Below are 19,332 nucleotides of genomic sequence, written 5' to 3' on the forward strand. Positions count from 1 at the left end.
ACTTAGCAATGTTTCTTGGTCAAATATTTTCCAAAATACATTTAATGGGGAAGGACCTAGTGAAGCAGGAGGGATGGAATATTCATTGTGAATAAAAAGAAATAAAATATGTTCTGGTTTCACCTCAATGCCATATAGACAATGTACACACAATAATTCTCATTTTATTGATACTTCAAGGACATTATTAATGTTAGTTATATCCTGCTACAATACTGTAATGACTTCAGAGAATATGTTGCATATTGGCTTGTCCTTAATTCAAATAATTCCAAATTGCTTTGCATTTGGAAATTTGATTTTTATAGTAGTTTCTATTTCTTCCTTTGCTGTCGCTTCTCCTCACTGTGGAGTACCTATACCAGCTGTTTCTTCCTTTCTATTTGTTGCTTTCTCACAGAAGTTGAGAAAGAACCTACGTACTCAGACCGAAAAGAGAAAAGAGCATCCTTGCTATTAATCAGGCTGGGAGGTCAGACAAGGACAAAGCCAGCCACATTGCTAATGGGAAGCAGTATTTCTGCAGAGGTCAGGCAGCACCTGTCAAATGCCACGAGCATGCCCTCTTAGAATGGTAATTGCTTTTTTACCTATGACACTCTGGACTCACTTTTCTGTACTCATCTATTTTTGAGGGAACCCATTTACTAAGCCACTCTTGCCTCACAACAGCACCTGGTTAATTCTTGCTTTTCTAAATTCCACTGCAGAGGTAGCAACCAATCTAGAACAGATCCCTATTTACTTTATTTATTTATTTATTACAGGCAGAATGGATAGTGAGAGAGAGAGACAGAGAGAAAGGTCTTCCTTTGCCGTTGGTTCACCCTCCAATGGCCGCCGCGGCCGGTGCACGGCGCTGATCCGAAGGCAGGAGCCAGGCGCTTCTCCTGGTCTCCCATGGGGTGCAGGAGGGCCATCCTCCACTGCCTTCCCAGGCCACAGCAGAGAGCTGGCCTGGAAGAGGGGCAACCGGGACAGAATCCGGCACCCCGACCGGGACTAGAACCCGGTGTGACGGCGCCGCAAGGTGGAAGATTAGCCTATTGAGCCGCGGCACCGGCCCCTGTTTACTTTAGATCCTTCCCAGAACCTTTTTAGCGGGAACACAACTTTTATAAAGCATTTTTTCCTTTTCCTTCTTTTAAGAGACTTAAAAATGTTTATTAATTTGTTTGAAAGGCAGACAGAGGTGAGAGAGGGACATACATACACATGCGCACACACACACACACAGAATCTTCCATCCACTGGCTTATTCTCCAAATGTCCGTAACGACTGGAACTGCGCCAGATCAAAGTCAGAAATCAGGATATCCCTCTGGGTCTTCCATGTGTGTGGCAGGAGCCCAGTTACTTGGTCCATCACCCTCTGCCTCCCAGGCTCATTGGCAGAACACTGCATCAGGAGCAGAGCAGCAAGGATGTGGAATGACTCTCCCATGCAGGATGTGGGAATTCCAAGGAGTAGCCTAATCTGCTATGCCATGAGGCTGGCCCCCCGAATGTCTTTTGTTGAAGGCTGCCTTCCAGGTTTCCTCTAGAGTGCCTTTCCTCAGTGCATTGAGTCAAGAAATTTGGGTTGGTCAGACCACAGGCTTGTTCTTTCTGGTCTTTGGTTTCACTAGAAACCTGTGTTGTCACTGAACTCTTTCCTGAATATAACGTTAAAGTCACGATCTAACTGAATGTGGACACCTTTGCTGCTGTAGTTCAAGTAATGACTCTGTTCTCTTATATGCATCTTTGTTTTGTGCAAAATTGGAATTCCATATAGTTTATCATAATGCACATTTCCCATGAACTTTCTGAAGACCCTTTATATATCCTTTTTACAGCTTCCAGATCTTTCTTCTTTCTCCCTGCCAGCGCTGAGCTTTAAATTTTGTTGTTTTTTTTTTTAATTTTATTTAAGGTATACAAATTTCATGTATTTCATATATACAGATTCATGTGTCTTCACCAATCATCACTCTACCTCATACCTTTTATTGCCTGAAATTTTGGCTCCTAGTTGACTGACACCTTTTAGAACTATACTACTGTTACAATTACTGATAATTTCAATATCTTCATGGATGATACATCCCATACTCTGGACCCCAGTTTCTTGATGTTCCTTTCTCCAGTGATTTTTGACCTCAGTGAGCCCTAAATCCCTCATCCCCATGACTGTATCTTAGGCTTTGTCAGTGCCTATAATTTAATACATCCCTAATTTCAATTTCAAGTCTTCCTCTCTTTGAGCATCACTTTTTATGTTTTCAATTCATGTTATTTAATATCCCAACTCCAACAACCTTCCAATCCTACCAAGTATGATGCACCACCATTTTAGTGCCTGAAACCCAACAATTTCTCATTTTTTGTTTAAAATTACATAGTTTGTTTTAATGACTTCTTACTTGAACTTGAAAAGCAAAAGAACACTATTGTTTAAATCCAACTCCCCCCGCCACTACTCTATTTGCAAAGCTGACCAAGCCTGGAAAAAAACATACAACCCTGTAATCGGATTTCATTATTTTTTATAGTTTAGCTTGACACTGTTTAAAAATTTGATAAAGCTTATATAACATAAAATTTACCATTTTATCCATCTTGAAATACATAGTTCATTGGTACTAAGAGCATTCACGTTGTTGTCCAACCATCACCACTCTACTTCTCCAGAACTTTTCCATCTTCCCAAACTGAAATTCCGTATGCATGATAATAAATTATTATCCCCCTCTCCCCTAGCCCCATTCTACTTTATGTCTCTGTGAAGTTGATGATTTTAGGTATCTTCTATAATTGGAATCATATAGTATTTACCTTCTTGTGACTGGCAATTTCACTTCACATGTTTTCAAAGTTCACCAACCCTGTAGTGTGTGCCAGAATTTCATTTATTTTTTAAGCAGATTGTATATTCTACAGTTTGTTTATCATTCATGATTTCATTTTAAATTTGTGATAATTTATTTGCACTGGAACCTCAATATTGACAGCACTATTTTTCTCTCTCATTCTTTATAAACTTATTTCAAACCTTATTTTATTTTTAAAAAAACCACCAGCTTTGAGCCGGCGCCGTGGCTCAATAGGCTAATCCTCCACCTTGCGGCGCCGGCACACCGGGTTCTAGTCCCGATTGGGGCACCGGATTCTGTCCCGGTTGCCCCTCTTCCAGGCCAGCCCTCTGCTGTGGCCAGGGAGTGCAGTGGAGGATGGCCCAGGTGCTTGGGCCCTGCACCCCATGGGAGACCAGGAAAAGCACCTGGATCCTGGCTCCTGCCATCGGATCAGCGCGGTGCGCCGGCTGCAGCGGCGGCCATTGGAGGGTGATCCAACGGCAAAGGAAGACCTTTCTCTCTCTGTCTCTCTCTCTCACTGTCCACTCTGCCTGTCCAAAAAAAAAAAAAAAAAAAAAAAAAAAAAAAAAAAAAAAAACCACCAGCTTTTACTCTCAGTTATTTGTTTTTTTTTAAGTATCAAAACAGAACTTCTAAAAGATTTCACAGCTGTATGTACTACCCATAAACATAAGCCCCAATATACACTGCCTTTCTACCTCTTATCATCTGTCTACTTCGCACAAATTCTTACCAATTTTCCTTATTTCTCAAAGTTTTGTTCTAACAAGTATCCTACCTTCTTATTTTTTTTAAAATTATTTATTTGTTTGAAAGAGTTAGAGAGGTGGGGAGATTTTCCATCTGTTGGCTTACTACCCAAATCACCCCAATGGTTAGGGATGAGCCAGGCTGAAGCCAGGAGCCAGGAGCTTCATCCGGGTCTTCCCACATGGATGGCATGGACCCAAATACATGGACCATCTTCTGCTGTTTTCCCCAGGCCATTAACAGGGAGCTGGATTGGAAATGGAGCAGATGAGATACAGACCAGTGCCTATGTGGGATGCTGGAGTTGCAGGCTGTGGCTTTACCTGCTGGGCTACAACGCCGGCACCCTCCTTTTCTTCTACATCAGCAGGTTTCCTCATCTACTAGAATTTTACCCTCATTACACAAAGTCCTGGAACTTCTCTCTTCTTGAAGACATCAGTAACCATCAACTACCACCACTACCACAAAAACAACAAATAACTCTTCCTAACTTACTTTCTACTACCCCCAATTTCATTCTTTCTCTTTGTTCTAAAATGCCTTAAAAACGTTCTCCATAATCTCTTGATTCACTCCAATGTGGTTTTTGATCTTTCTTCTTGAAAGAGAATCTCATCAAAGTCACTGATGACTTCTAAATACAGATAGTCCCCTACTTATGATGATTTGACCTACAATTTTCCAATGTTATGCTGATGGGAAAGCAATACATATTTTGTGGAAACCGTTCTTTGGATTTTGATCTCCAGAGTTAATGAGATGCAGTATCATCCTGTCTTCATGATACTGGGCAGTGACACCATCCACAGCTCTCAGTCATCCCTGTGGTCACCACAGGAAACAGCCAACATTCTACAGTGTGCTGTGTTGCTGACCTAGGATGTTTGATAGGTTAGATGTGTTAAATGCAATTTAGACTTAGGATGTTTTCAATTTATGATAAGGTTATTGGTACTTAACCCTACTGTAAATAAAGAAGCATTTGTAGATAAATTCGACGGCCTCAGACTTCACATCACTATTTTCACCTTGATATGCTTTTGTTTTTTGGTTTTGCTTATCTTGTTGGATAATTAGTTTTCCTGTTTTGTTTCCCTAATATCCCATTTTTTTTTTTTGACAGGCAGAGTGGACAGTGAGAGAGAGAGACAGAGAGAAAGGTCTTCCTTTTGCCGTTGGTTCACCCTCCAATGGCCGCCGCGGCCGGCGTGCTGCGGCCGGCGTGCCACGCTGACCTGATGGCAGGAGCCAGGTACTTCTCCTGGTCTCCCATGGGGTGCAGGGCCCAAGTACTTGGGCCATCCTCCACTGCACTCCCTGGCCACAGCAGAGAGCTGGCCTGGAAGAGGGGCAACCGGGATAGAATCCGGCGCCCCGACAGGGACTAGAACCCGGTGTGCTGACGCCGCCTAGTAAGCCGTGGCGCTGGCCCCTAATATCCCATTTACTTCTTGTTATTAGACTTCTTTGCTATTTTTTTTCTCATTTCTCTGATTTCCTAATGATAGAGGACCTACGTTCCAGTCCTTGGACCTCTTTTAACTTCTGTATACCCTCTTTGCTTAATGAGTCTTAAGCATTTTCATGTCTCATGATTACATGTTGATAATATACTATCATGTTTATATTTCCAGGATATTCCCAGAACTCTAGATTCAAATATTTAATTGACTGCTTGAAATTTCTTCATCTCTGAATCTAATAGTTATCTCAATCTTTTATTCTAAATAGAATCCCCAGTGCTTTTTCCCCAAACCAGTTGCTTTCATAAACTTCCTCACCTTGGTCAACTGCAGTTACATTCTTCTGGTTGTTGAGATAAAACATTTGGCGTCATCTTTGATTTTTCTCTTTCTCTTTCAACCTATAGCTAACCTCTCAGGAAATTTCCTAGCTGTACTATCAAGCTATAACTATTATCTGACCATCTTATTATTTTTTTTATTTGACAGGTAGAGTTATAGACAGTGAGAGAGAGAGAGAGAGAGAGAGAGAGAGAAAGGTCTTTCTTCTGTTGGTTCACTCCCAAATGGCCGCCACAGCTGGCGCTGCAATAATCCGAAACCAGGAGCCAGGTACTTCTCCTGGTCTCCCATGCGGGTGCAGGGCCCAAGAACTTGGGCCATCCTCCACTGCACTCCTGGGCCACAGCAGAGAGCTGAGCTGCAAGAGGAGCAACCGGGACTAGTAACGGTGCCCATGTAGGATGCCGGCACCATAGGCGGAGGATTAACCAAGTGAGCCATGATGCTGACCCCCTGATCATCTTATGTAGCTTCTCTATTTACCTCCTGTATGTCTTTATTCAAGCACCACCTACTCACTGAAAGTGAAGATAAGACACATTAGACACCCCTTCCCCCAACCCAAATACTGTATATACTCCTTTTCTGTTCTGTTCTTTTTCTTTAGCCTTCATGCTATTCAACTTATGATAAATTTTACTCAATTACCTTTAAAAATATTTTATTTATTTGAAAGGCAAAGTTGCAGAAAGAGAGATAGCTAGAGCTAGAGCTAGAGCTAGAGCTAGAGCTAGAGCTAGAGCTAGCTAGAGATATATTTCAACTGCTGGTTCACTTCCCAAATGGCTACAGTGGCTAGGACTGAAGCCAGAAGCCTGGAACTCCATCCAGGTCTCCTAAGTGGAAGCAGGAGTCCGAGTACTTGGAATGTCTTCCACTGTTTTCCCAGGCACATTAGCAAGGAACTAGATTGGACGTGGAGCAACCAGGACATGGACCAGCACCCATAAGGCATGCTGATGTCACAGAAGGCTGCTCAACCTGTATTACCACAACACCATCCTCCTCATGTGTCTTTTATATTGTCTGAAACCACCCTCTCTGAGAATAAATTTACATGAGACTGGAGATTTTGATTTGTTTTATTTACTATGATGTATCTAATGCTTAAACAGTGCCTGGCACATAGCTGGAATTCAATACATATTTGCTGAGTAAATGAAAAAATTGAGATTTTAAAAGCTAAGATATTTAGGGTCATGTGTATAACAATAGTAAATCAAGCCCTTGGTTATTATCTCCATCTTGTATCAGCTTAATAACAACAATAACAGTTGAGTACCCATTACGTGCAGAAGCCATCCCACATGCTTTATTCACTTCTTATTTGAGCTGTACAAACATAAGAAATAGCTATTATTATCTCTGTTTTACTGATGAATTTAAGCAAGTTGTTCGAAATCACCTTGTTAGCAAGTGATTATGCTGGGTTTAAAAATCAGTTCCATCTGTCTCTAAGATTCAATCTTTTTTTCTATAATAGATGGTGTACTTTTTGGTTCTTGGCTGGAGTTTTGGTTAATGAGGTTAATAATGTTAGCAATAAACTAGGCAGAAAAACTGAATGATATGTCATCAAGCCTCTTAAGTTCATCATCTTCATGTAATACAGTTTTCATATCATCTTTATTTGTGAGGAGATCTGAGTGGCCAAACAGAGGGCAAGTGTTGTTCTCATTTTAATTGAAAATTAAAGGTTGCCTGTATTACAAACTGTGCACCTGTAATAAGGGAACAGGTGTGCTTGAGCTCTTTTTATGTTACATTTGGTTGTTAAAAATGGAATTTTATTTGATTTGAATATTTTTCTTGCATTTAGGAGGCAATAAAAAGCCCTCCTGTAGCTAATTTAATAACAGCAAATTCTCTCGGATGCAATGCAAGTATTTGCTGTGAGGCAAAGCTGGTTTCATTTTATTTATTTATTTCTGCATTCATTACCCTAATAGCACTGTAATGGGATAAGGGGACTTCAACAATGGAAAAGAATGTTAGATAAGCATATGTAAGAACAAATTATTGGGTCATTTTTCCTGCTTTCTGACCAGACATGATTTTTGTTTTGATCTAAAGATTTATTTATTTGAAAGAATTACAGAGAGAGAGGGAGAGATAGAGAGAGATCTTCCATCTAATGCTTCACTCCCCAAATGGCCACAATGGATAAGGCTGGGCTAGGCCAAAGCCAGGAGCCAGGAGCCTCATCTGAGTCTCCCACGTGGGTGCAGGGGCCCAAGGACATGAGCTATGCTCTGCTGCTTTCCTGAGAGCATTCTCAGGGAGTTGATTCAGGAGTGGAGCAATCAGCACTTGAACCGGTGCCCAAATGAAATGCTGGGCATCACACGCAGAGGCCTATCCCATTACACCACAATGCTGGCCCCCTGTAATTCATTTACTTTGGGACCATGATAAGCAACATTGATCTCATTCAATATTCTGGATGTATATTGGAACAACTTTTTACAAATGCATTTTTAGCTAACTAAAACTTAGATAACTGAGCATCTTCTTTCTGTTTCTTTTATGGATATACCAAAACTTTGATTAGGTACTGTGTGATAAATCACTTTGTAAATTGGAAATCCCAATGTAATTATAAAATGTTGGTTGTTTTGCTATGATTGCTATGACTTAAAGGAATTATTAAATGCTTTAAAATGTTATACCTTCCCTTGCACTTTACAAAGTTTTGGCTAGAACCTTTCTGAGTTAAAATACAATTTGTCGACTCACAAACTCTTTTTTTTTTTTGTAAAAAAACCATTTTATTCCATAGTAGCATTAAGTTTACAAGAAAAAATTGTGAGGTAGTAACACAAAGAGTTCCCATATATCCCTCACTTCAGTTCCCCTTTTAACATTTTTTATTACTGTCTTTGTCATGAAAAATGAATCAACTTATCTTTCTCTACCACAAATTCTTAATTGTGATAGTTTTAAGTCTACATGAGGATTATCTGAACTTCACATTCCCAATATAGGCAAGTACTGAAACATAATCAATTTATGTTTCAAGAAAGAAAATGAAAAATATAAGGAGCTTCATCATTAATTTCTGCTTTAATTTTGTGGACAGAGAACATGATGTGTGCTCTGGTTTTATGGCTCAGAATGTAGCCTATCTTAGTTAATGCTCTGTTTGTAATGAAAAACAATGCATGCACCACTGCTGTTAGGAGGCATGTTCTGTAAATGCTGCATCAAATTGACTGAGAGTGTTCAAGGTTTTGTATTTGTACTGTTTTGCCAGGGCTTCTGTAACAAAGGACCACAAACTGAGTCTTCAATTAACACTGAGGCTGTTTGCCAGGGCTGTTTCTTTTGAAAGTTGGAGGGAAGAATCTGTTCTATGCCTGCCTTTTTTTTTAATTTAAAGATTTATTTATTTATTTGAAAGTCAGAGTTACAGACCTTTACTTAGTTTAAGGTTAATCTTATGAGTATAAAGTAAACTGAAAATAGATCTTTGTAAAAATTAAGAATGAGAATAGGAAATTGACTAGGAGAAAGAGTGGGAGCATGGGTGGGAAGTATCACTATGTTCCTGAACCTGTATATAGGAAATACATGAAATTTGTATACCTTAAATAAAATAAAAAAAGAGATCAGTGTATAATGAAAAAAAAAAAAAAGGAGACAGTTACAGAGAGAGAGGGAGAGACAGAGAGAAAGATCTTCCACCCACTGGTTCACTCCTCAGATGACCACATCGACCAGGGCTAGGCCAGGGCTGGACCATGCCTGGGTCAAGCCGAAGCCAGGAGTCAAGAGCTTCTTCCAGGTCTCCCATGTGGGTAGCAGGGGCCCAGGCACTTGGGCCATCTTCTGCTGCTTTTCCCAGGCTGTTAGCAGGGAGCTGGATTGGAAGTGGAACAGCCAGGACTTGAATCAGGGCCCATATGGGAAGCAAGTGTTTGCAGGCACAGTGGCTTTAAACCCACCACACCACAATGCTGCCCCCTCTTATGCCTCTCTTTAACTCTCAGCCATGGCAGGTTAGCTCTTTTTTGTAAAGATTTATTTATTTATTTGAAAATCAAAGTTACACAGAGAGTGGGAGAGAGAGAGAGAGAGAGAGAGAGAGAGAGAGGTCTTCCATCCACTTGTTCACTCCCCAATTGGTTGCAATGGTTGGAGCTGTGCCAATCTGAAGCCAGGAGCCAGGAGATTCTTCCAGGTCTCCCACATGGGTGCAGGGGCCCAAGCACTTGGGTCATCTTCTGCTGCTTTTCAAGGCAGAGAGCTGGATTGGAAGTGGAGCGGCCAGGACTTGAACCAGTGTCCATATGGGATGTTGGTACTGTAGGCGGAGGCTTTACTTGCTACACCACAGCACTGGCCCTGGCAGTATAGCTCTTATCTTCATGTGGTATCAACTCTGTGTGGAGGTCTCTGTGTCCAAATGGCCATTTTCTTAATCTAATCACATTGGATTAGGGCCTATTTTACTTCAGTATGATCTCAACATTACAAATTAACATCTGCAATGATCCCACTTCCAAATAGTACCAAAGGTTTGTAAGTCAACATAGGAATTCTGAGGGAATATTACTTAGCCTGCCACAACAATCTTACTCTCATCGTTTGGTCTTTTGACAAAGCACATTGTCAGAGGAATGATTGTCTCCCTCTGAATTCATCTTGGCACTTACTGTTCCTGCAGGTTCTTTGAGGTGTAGACATGTGATATCTCAAGCTGCAAGCCCTTGAATCAGCTAACCTCACTACAGTAGCTCTATGTCAGGCTCACTGGCTTCAGCTGTAGGTTACCTTTCTTTTTTTTCTTTTTCTTTTAACTTTTATTTAATAAATATAAATTTCCAAAGTGCAGCTTTTGGATTACAGTGGCTTCCCCCCCCCCCATAACTTCCCTCCCACCTGCAACACTCCCATCTCCCGCTCCCTTTCCTATCCCATTCACATCAAGATTCATTTTCAATTCTCTTTATATACAGAAGATCAATTTAGTATATATTAAATAAAGATTTCAACAGTTTGCACACACACAGAAACACAAAGTGTAAAGTACTGTTTGAGTACTAGTTATGGCATTAAATTACATTGTACAACACATTAATGACAGAGATCCTACATGGGGAGTAAGTGCACAGTGACTCCTGTTGTTGACTTAACAATTGACACTCTTGTTTATGGCGTCAGTAATCACCTGAGGCTCTTGTCGTGGGTTGCAAAGGCTATGGAAGCCTTTTGAGTTTGCCAACTCTGATCTTATTTAGACAAGGTCATAGTCAAAGTGGAAGTTCACTCCTCCCTTCAGATAAAGGTACCTCCTTCTTTGATGGCCCATTCTTTCTACTGGGATCTCACTTGCAGAGGTCTTTCATTTAGGGTGTTTTTTTTTTTTTTTTTTTTTTTTTTTTTTTTTTTTGCCAGAGTGTCTTGGCTTTCCATGCCTAAAACACTGTCATGGGCTCTTCAGCCAGATCCTAATGCCTTAAGGGCTGATTCTGAGGCCAGAGTTCTGTTTAGGACATCTGCCATTCTATGAGTCTGCTGTGTATCCCGCTTCCCATGTTGGATTGTTCTCTCCTTTTTAATTCTTTCTGTTAGTATTTTCAGACACTAGTCTTATTTATGTGATCCCTTTTATCTTAATCCTTTCATTATGATCAATTGTGGACTGAAACTGATCACTTTGACTAGTGAGATGGCATTGGTACATGCCACCTTGATGGGATTGAATTGGAATCCTTAGGCACATTTCCAACTCTACCGTTTGGGGCAAGTCTGATTGAGCATGTGCCAAACTGTACATCTCCTCCCTCTCTTATTCCCACTCTTATATTTAACAGGGATCACTTTTCAGTTAAATTAAAACACCTAAGAATAATTGTGTGTTAATTACATAGCTCAACCAATGGTATTAAGTAGGACAAAAAATACTAAAAGGGATAAATTATTAGGTTGTTCATCGACAGTCAGAACAAGGGCTGATCAAGTCACTGTTTCTCATAGTGTCCATTTCACTTCAACAGGTTTCCCCTTTGGTGCTCAGTTTTCTCCAGTCAAGGAGAACATATGATATTTGTCCCTTTGGGACTGGCTTATTTCACTCAGCATGGTGTTTTCCAGATTCCTCCATTTTGTTGCAAATGACTGGATTTCATTTTTTTTTTATTGCTGTATATTGTTCTGTAGAGTACATATCCCATAATTTCTTTATCCAGTCTACTGTTGATGGGTATTTGGGTTGATTCCAGGTCTTAGCTATTGTGAATTGAGCTGCAATAAACATTAAGGTGCAGACAGCATTTTTATTTGCCAATTTAATTTCCTTTGGGTAAATTCCGAGGAGTGGTATGGCTGGGTTGTATGGTAGGGTTATATTCAGGTTTCTGAGGACTCTCCAGACTGACTTCCATAGTGGCTTGACCAGTTTGCATTCTCACCAACAGTGGGATAGTGTCCCTTTTCCCCCACATCCTCGCCAGCATCTGTTGTTGGTAGATTTCTGTATGTGAGCCATTCTAACTGAGGTGAGGTGAAACCTCATTGTGGTTTTGATTTGCATTTCCCTGATTGCTAGTGATCTTGAACATTTTTTCATGTGTCTGTAGGCCATTTGGATTTCCTCTTTAGAAAAATGTCTATTGAGGTCCTTGGCCCATCTCTTAAGTGGGTTGTTTGTTTTGCTGTTGTGGAGTTTCTTGATCTCTTTGTAGATTCTGGTTATTAATCTTTTATCTGTTGCATAGTTTGCGAATATTTTTTCCCATTCTGTTGGTTGCCTCTTCACTTTCCTGACTGTTTCTTTTGCAGTACAGAAACTTTTCAATTGATGCAATCCCAATAGTTGATTTTGGCTTTGACTGCCTGTGCTTCCAGGGTATTTTTCAAGAAGTCTTTGCTGGTGTCTCTATTTTGTAGGGTTTCTCCAATGTTCTCTAATAGTTTGATGGTGTTGGGTCATATGTTTAGATCTTTAATCCATGTTGAGTGGATTTTTGTGTAAGGTGTAAGGTAGGGGTCTTGCTTCATGCTTCTGCACGTGGAAATCCAGTTTTCCCAGCACCATTTATTGAATAGACTGTCCTTGCTCTAGGAATTGGTTTTAGATCCTTGATCAAATATAAGTTGGCTGTAGATGTTTGGATTGATTTCTGGTGTTTATATTCTGTTCCATTGATCTATCCATCTGTTTCTGTACCAGTACCATGCTGTTTTGATTATAACTTCCCTGTAGTATGTCCTGAAATCTGGTATTGTGATGCCTCCGGCTTTGTTTTTGTTGTACAAGATTGCTTTAGCTATTCGAGGTCTCCTGTGCCTTCATATGAATTTCAGCACCATTTTTTTCCAGATCTGAGAAGAATGTCTTTGGTATTTTGATTGGTATCGTATTGAATCTATAAATTACTTTTGGGAGAATGGACATTTTGATGATATTGATTCTTCCAATCCATGAGCATGGAAGCTTTTTCCATTTTTTGGTATCCTCTTCTGTTTCTTTAAGATTTTGTAATTCTCATCGTAGAGATCCTAAACGTCCTTGGTTAAGTTTATTCCAAGGTATTTGATTGTTTTTGTAGCTATTGTGAATGGGATTAATCTTAGAAGTTCTTTCACAGCTGTGGCATTGCATGTTTATACAAAGGCTGTTGATTTTTGTGCATTGATTTTATATCGTGCTACTTTTCCAAACTCTTCTGTGAGTTCCAATAGTCTCTTAGTAGTAGAGTTCTTTGAATCCCCTAAACAATAATATCATCTGCAAAGAGGGATAGTTTGAGTTCTTCCTTCCCAATTTGTACCCCTTTAATTTCTTTTTCTTCCCTTATGGCTCTGGCTAAAACTTCCAGTACTATGTTGAATAGCAGTGGTGAGAGTGGACATCCCTGTCTGGTACCAGATCTCAGTGGAAATGCTTCCAGCTTTTCCCCATTCAATAGGATGTTGGCTGTGGATTTTTCATAGATTGCTTTGATTGTATTGAGGAATGTTCCTTCTATACCCAGTTTGCTTAGAGTTTTCATCATGAACGGGTGTTGTATTTTATCAAATTTTTTCTCTGCGTCTATTGAGATAATCATATGATTTTTCTTCTGCAGTCTGTTAATGTGGTATATCACATTGATTGATTTGCGCACATTAAACCATCCCTGCATACCAGGGATAAATCCCACTTGGTCTGGGTGGATGATCTTTCTGATGTGTTGTTGCATTCTATTGGCGAGAATTTTATTGAGGATTTTTGCATCTATGTTCATCAGGGATATTGGTCTGTAATTCTCTTTCAGTGCTGCATCTTTTTCAGGCTTAGGGATTAAGGTGATGCTGGCTTCATAGAAAGAATTTGGGAGGACTCCCTCTTTTTCGATTGTTCTGAGTAGTTTGAGAAGAATTGGAGTCAGTTCTTCTCTAAATGTCTGGTAGAATTCAGCAGTGAATCCATCTGGTCCTGGGCTTTTCTTTGTTGGGAGGGCCTTTATTACTGTTTCAATTTCTGTCTCAGTTATGGGTGTATTTAGGTTTTCTATGTCTTCCTGGTTCAATTTAGGTAGGTTGCATGTGTCCAGGAATCTATCCATTTCTGATAGATTTTCCTTTTTGCTGGCATACAAGTCCTTGTAGTAATTTCTGATGATTCTTTTTATTTCTGTGGTGTCTATTGTTACGTTTCCTTTTTCATCTCTGATTTTATTGATTTGAGTCTTTTTTTTTTAATTAGTTGGGCCAGTGGGGTGTCAATTTTGTTTATTTTTTCAAAAAACCAGCTCCTCGTTTGGCTGATTTTTTGTAATTTTTTTTTTGGATTCAATTCTATTGATTTCTTCTCTGATTTTAATTATTTCTCTTCTCCTACTAGATTTGGTTCTGGTTTGCTGCAGATTTTCTAGATCCTTGAGATGCATTGAAAGCTCATCTATTTGGTGCCTTTCCAATTTCTTGATGTAGGCACCTATTGATATAAACTTTCCTCTTAGCTCTGCTTTTGCTGTATCCCATAAGTTTTGATATGTTGTGTTGTTATCCTCATTTACTTCCAGAAAGTTTTTGATTTCTTGAATGACCCAGTGTTCATTCAGGATCATATTGTTCAGTCTCCATGTGTTTGCTTATGCTCTAGGGATTCCTGAGATGCTAATTTCCAGCTTCATTCCACTGTGGTCTTATAAGCTACGTGGTATGATTCTAATTCTTTTGAATTTGCTGAGACTTGCTTTATGGCCTAGGATATGGTCAATCCTAGAGTAGGTTACATGTACTGCTGAGAAGAATGTAAATTCTTCAAGTGTAGGTTTAAAAGTTCTGTAGATATCTGTTAGATCCATTTCGGCTATTGTGTTGATTCAATCTACTGTTTCCTTGTTGATCTTCTGTCTGGTTGATCTGTCTATTTCTGAGAGTGGAGTATTGAAGTCCCCCAATACTATTGTATTGAAGTCTAAGTCTCCCTTTAAGTCCCTTAACATATCTTTTAAATAAACCAGTGCCCTGTAATTAGGTGCATATACATTTATAATAGTTACATCTTCCTGTTGAATTGATCCCTTAATCATTATATAGTGCCCCTCTTTGTCTCTCTTAACAGTTTTTGTGTTAAAGTTTTTGTTTTGTCTTATATTAAGATGGCTATGCAAGCTCTTTTTTTGGTTTCTGTTGGCATGGAATAACTTTTTCCAAGCTTTCACTTTCAGTCTTCATGCATCTTTGTTGAAAAGCAGCATATAGATGGGTTTTGTTCCTTAATTCATTCAGCCAGTCTGTGTCTGGAGATTTGAGGTCATTAACATTCAATGTGACTATTGATAAGTAGTAACTTTGTCCTGCCATTTTCCCAAAGATATTTCTTTTTTTTCCAGTTAATTAATTTGCCTTTATTCTTTTTTTATTTAGTAAATATAAATTTCCAAAGTACAGTTTATGGATTACATTGGCTTTCCCTCCCCATAATTTCCCTCCCACTCGCACCCCTCCCATCTCCTGCTCCCTCTCTCATTCCATTCACATAAAGATTCATTTTCAATTCTCTTTATATACAGAAGATCGATTTAGTATATATTAAGTAAAGATTTCATCAGTTTGCACCCACACAGAAACACAAAGTGTAAAATACTGTTTCAGTACTAGTTATAACTTTAATTCACATTGGACAAGACATTAAGGACAGATCCCACATGAGAAGTAAGTACACACTGACTCCTGTTGTTGACTTAACAAATTGACACTCTTGTTTATGGCGTCAGTAATCTCCCTAGGCTCTAGTCATGAGTTGCCAAGGCTATGGAAGCCTTTTGAGTTTGCCAACTTCGATCTTATTTAGACAAGGTCATAGTCTAAGTGGAAGTTCTCTCCTCCCTTCAGAGAAAGATACCTCCTTCCCCAAAGATATTTCTAATATATGCTTTGAACTTCCTGTGATCTTTTACTGGGCGGTTTTCTTCCTTTACCTTCTTTCATATTGATGGCCGTGTTTCTGTGTTTCTGTGTGTAACACATCTTTAATCATCTTTTGCAGGGCTGGACGAGAGGTGACAAATTCTTTCAATTTCTGTTTGCTATGAAAGGTCTTCATTTCACCTTCATTCACAAATGAGAACTTTGCAGGATATAATATTCTGGGCTGGCAGTTTTTCTCTCTTAGTACCTGGGCTATATCTCGCCATTCCCTCCTACCCTGTAGGGTTTCTGATGAGAATTCTGCTGTGAGTCTAATTTGAGATCCTCTGAGAGTAATCTGACGTTTCTCTCTTGCACATTTTAGGATCTTTTCTTTATATTTCACTGTGGTGAGCTTAATTACAACGTGTCGTGGTGAGGATCTCTTTTGGTCATGTTTATTGGGGGTTCTATGTGCTTCCTGTACTTGGATTTCTCTGTCCATCTCCAAACCTGGGAAATTTTCTGCTAGTATCTCACTAAAAAGGCCTTCTAATCCTTTCTCTCTCTCCATGCTTTCAGGAACTCCTAGAACTCGAATGTTGGTTTTTTTAATAGTATCCTGTAGATTCCCAACAATATTTTTTAGATTTCTAATTTCCTCTTCTGTTCTTCGGTTTGATTATATGCTTTCCTGTGCTCTGTCTTCTAAGTCCAATATTCTCTCTTCTGCTTCACTGATTCTGTTTTAAGGCTCTCTAATGTGTTTGTCATTTGACCTATTGAATTCTTCATTTCATTTTGACTTCACAATTTCATGTTTTACTAGATTCTTCATTTCATTTTGATTCCTCCTTAAGATTTCATTTTTATGAGAGAGATTTTCTATCCTGTCCAGTAAGGATTTATGTAGTTCAAGAATTTGTTTTTGAGAACTTCTAAATGTTCTTATCATAAATTTTTTGAAATCTGTATCTTGTATTTCTTCTATCTCAGCATCTTCATAATCTTGAATTGGAGTGTCATGTTCATTTGGGGGAGTCATAATGTCTTCCTTGTTCTTGTTTCCTTGGTTTCTGTGTTTGTTGCTTGGTATTGTTGAGATATTCTTTGGTTTCTTCTTCTTTTTTTCCTCACTGTGGTGGCTTTTCTCGTTATACTATCACTCTAGATTAAGTGGACTGTCTGCTTTTGGTGGATCTTTAGAGGCTTGTGTGGGTATGGCCAGAGAGCTCTCTTCAATTCTTCAGTGTCAAGGGTGTGCCAAAGGTGACACAACCAGTTTCGGTGTGGCAATTATCTGTCTCTCTCTCTTTCTCTCTTTTATTCAGAAGGGAAGTAATTCCACACAGCTGAGCTATTCTCCTTGAAGGCAATCAGTATCTGAGCGCTGGCCCCTGTGAGTATAATATTTCTCTATTTTGTCCCAAGGACCACACAAATGATCTGTGCAGTCCTCACTGTAAGCTCAGATTCCCCTCAATCTCCCACTGGGTTGCCAAGGTTACTGAGTTTGTGGTGTCTCCCACCGAGTACTCACGTCTCATGCACTCCATGAGTTCTCTCATACACCCTCAGTTTTTTTTTTTTTTTTCACAGTCTCATTTCATAAGCTCCATACATTCACTAGGCCTTAATCTCCTGTTATTTCTCCCCACCAGAATAAGGTTTTTCTGCTTGGCTGAGGGTGGACGCAGCCCTGAGGTGGCGTAGCTGTTATGTATGTCCAAAATGGCGCCTGTTCTTTGTCTTGCTTGCCTTTGTAAGGTGAGTGGAGAGAGAGAATTGCGTTTGTACCAGTCCCTTTTATTTATTTATTTTTCTCTCCTCTAGTTAGCCTGATGAACTTTCTCCCACAGGGCTTCAAGTCTCATTCCCTCTAGGCTCTTCCTGCCACTTTCCCGCCAGTGTCTTGGGCTACTGAGGTTTTGCCTCACCTCCCTTTCCAGTGCTGGTGCATAGACTCAGCAGCTGGGGTCCCGAGCCATGGGCACCTGTGCCCTCCACGTAGGTCCACCGTGTCCCACTGGTTCCAGAAGAGTTTCCTCAGCAGTTTTTTCCCTAACTCTTCCCTGAAACTACAATATCTCTGCTTTGACTAAACTATCTTTGCTGGACTATCAGTGCGCTTCCTCCCTATTCAGCCTTCTTGGAGGACTCACCCAGCTACCTTCCTTATCCAGAGTGTGGCATTACCTGTGGAGTCAAGGTGTCCCCAAGGAGGGGTGCTTTCTCTGGTCCTCTTCTGCCCAAACCTTCCCCACACATTTTTCGTTTGCTTCATTCAGCTGTTCATACAGCTGCACAGGACTTTTCTCTTAGGATTTCTGAATATAGGTAGGGCAAAAGCCACACTAGCTTCAACTCTCCTCTTATACGTTGACATCTTTGCCTCTGTTAAGTGAATTCTGGAGCAGTAAGGCTAGAATTCCACATTTCTCTTTCCTCTTGCTACCTCCTGATTCTTTCAGCTTGTTTCTGACAATGTCCTTTCTTGCTCTGTTGACTAGGAACTTCTCTGTGACCTACATTTTCTCCTTTTTATTCCATGAGCTTCTGTGAGCCCACTGTCAATTAGCTGGTTCAGTTGACCCACGGCTAATGCCTAATGACTGAATGGTGTACAGGGACATGATTTACAGGATTATGGACCACATACTGCTGTAATATTTCCAAAGCAATTGTCTCCATTATGCAAACCAAACTAACAAGTGGAGCCTGTGGAAAATCAGTATCAAATTTTGCTGATAATATTTTCAGGGATGTTGGAACTGGGTGAAATTTCTGAGGTGAGTTACCAATTATTATTATTATTTTTAAAGACTTATTTTATTTATTTGAAAGACAGAGTTACAGAAAGAGGTCAAGACACAGAGAGAGGTCTTCCATCTGCTGGTTCACTCCCCAGATGGCTGCAATGGGTGGAGCTGTACTCATCCGAAGCCAGGAGATAGAGCCTCTTCTGGGTCTCCCATGTGGTTGCAGGGGCCCAAGGACTTGGGCTATCTTCCACTGCTTTCCCAGGCCACAGCAGAGAGCTGGATCAGAAGTGGAGCAGCCAGGACTGGAACCGGTGCCCATATGGGATGCTGGAGCCTCAGGCCAGGGCTTTAACCCACTGTGCCACAGTGCCAACCCCTGAGTTACCAATTATTAAAAAGTTGCTGAAGAAAAGAAGTCAGGGAACATATAAGGGATAGGGTAATTAGATGAAATTCCAGCATTCTGTTGACTCCCTATATGCACAGGATAATTTTTAATACCTTATTTTATATAGTCCTTTCCATTAAGCTTGTAAGTTAGAGTTTTACAAAACCTCTTTTAAGTATGAAGTGCAAGAGAAGAGTTATAGCAAAATGTATCAATGACAGAATGTGCCCTACAAATGCCCATTTTGTGAGTCTTATACCTGTATTTATTCTACTGAATCCTTTTACAATTGCTTGAAACGACACTATAGACAGTTTGTAGTAGACTCCACTAGCACCAATGCAAAAAAATAGATAGGTTGTTATGCTCTCTATGAAAATTTTTCTAAGTTCTGCCTGTTCATACCTTTTTTTCTAATTAAA

The sequence above is a fragment of the Oryctolagus cuniculus genome, chromosome 14 (assembly GCF_051225735.1).
Source record: "Oryctolagus cuniculus isolate XC-2025 breed Fujian yellow rabbit chromosome 14, ASM5122573v1, whole genome shotgun sequence".
NCBI classification, from domain to species: domain Eukaryota; kingdom Metazoa; phylum Chordata; class Mammalia; order Lagomorpha; family Leporidae; genus Oryctolagus; species Oryctolagus cuniculus.